Here is a 1,662-nt window from a genome sequence, read left to right as displayed (position 1 = left end):
GAAGCTTCCTGTCTGCAAGGAGAGGATCAGTGAGGGCTCCTCTGCACACCAGTTCTAGACCTGCTTGAGGAAATCGGGAAAGTGCTTGCTTATTTTCAGCATACAAATCTAGTAACTTTAGTGAGATTGCTGGACTGTTTCAGTGATATGGGTCTAAAATACTTGACTGCCTTTTGGATCTGACTGTTTTTTTTCCTGTAAAGAGAGGAAAAAACCTGCTGTTTTCATACAGCTCATTTCTAACTAATAGCTGTCACTGCTCAGAACTGAATCAAGATTTATCACCAGAAGTCTAGGAGGTGGTAACAGCTTTTGGTAGTTAAGTGCACTCCCACTGAGTCAGGAAGAATGAACGGAGGGATGCAGTGGAATGCAGCCTGGCCCTGGTTTACCAGGGAGAAAAGAGGCAGAGAAGATGAGTAGTAATAGGGTTCCTGTCAGTCTGAGCTTTGCCACAGGAAGCACATGCTAAATATTTCTGAAGATTATTATCTCCTAATGCTGAAACTCAGTTGTCCTACACGGAAGCATGGCTGTCGAGGCACAGCCCCAGGTATAATGTCCTCAAGCCCTGCTGACAGCCTGTGTGTCACAGCTACCAGTGGACGTTTACACGGGTGGCATGGTTCTTTCCTCTCATGTGTCACCTCACATGGGCAGCAGCCCTCACATCGCCATCATGGCTCCCATTTCCTTCATACGCCACCTCTGCTGCTCTCAGTAGGCTGGCACCTCCTGCTCAGGCCATCGTCCCCAATGCCTGGGTCTGTCACCCTTTCATGCTGCTTCACCACCATCCTCATGCTCCAGGAATTCCATGGTCCCTTCCACACCGGGTGACCCCAGCCAGGGCACCTCACCTGACATCCCAAAGATCGGAAGTTCTGTTTCTTTCATAGAAACATTCTAATCATTGTAGCTATTCCAGGAGACTGAGAGAACCCGGGAAACTTAAGACCTAAGGCCTATGTGCTCACATGTATTTCCATAGGCAGAATGCAGGCTCAAGTCTTGGATGGCGTTGATGGTGGCTCTGCATGCTGCTGGGTACAAAGAGGAGACAAATCCAGCAGCAAATCCTATGTTCAGCATAGGAGAGCAAGAGGGATAAGTCTAGAACGGCATGACAGGCTTTTCTGGGCAGGCTAGATGGTAAAACTTTTTTTTTTCTTTTCTAACTTTAATGTCAAGACTCAGCATTTCTGATGCCAAGAATGTTTGCTCTGAATAAAAGTGAGATAAGGCTGGAATCTGTGAATGCGGGACGTGAAATACAAGCATTACGCTCTCAGCTTATTCCACGTTTGCAGCAACCTGCTTGTTCTTACACCCCGGTTTATACTCCTGCCATTCAAGAATAGTATTTGGCCACGCTGTTTGACCAGAGTGAACTGTTGTTTCTTCATAAATCCCAACTACTGTTGGAAAAACACAGTGGCTAACCGGTGCTGTGGATGAGCGTGCCTGCAATTTAGAGTGGTAGGGAAAATACGGGTGAAAGAAAGAGTCAAAGAAGTCGCGTTCCTAAAGTTTGAGCCACAGAGGCAATCGTGCCACCAGCCCCAGCAGCAGCGCTCCGAGCCCCTCTCGACGCCGGGGCAGCCCCGCACCTCGGCCCCAGGCCCCGCGCTGCCCCGGGCCCGGCGGGCGGCCATGTGGCGA

The sequence above is a fragment of the Numida meleagris genome, chromosome 1, assembly GCF_002078875.1.
Source record: "Numida meleagris isolate 19003 breed g44 Domestic line chromosome 1, NumMel1.0, whole genome shotgun sequence".
NCBI classification, from domain to species: Eukaryota; Metazoa; Chordata; class Aves; order Galliformes; family Numididae; genus Numida; species Numida meleagris.
Note: the sequence above shows the minus strand (reverse complement) of the source record.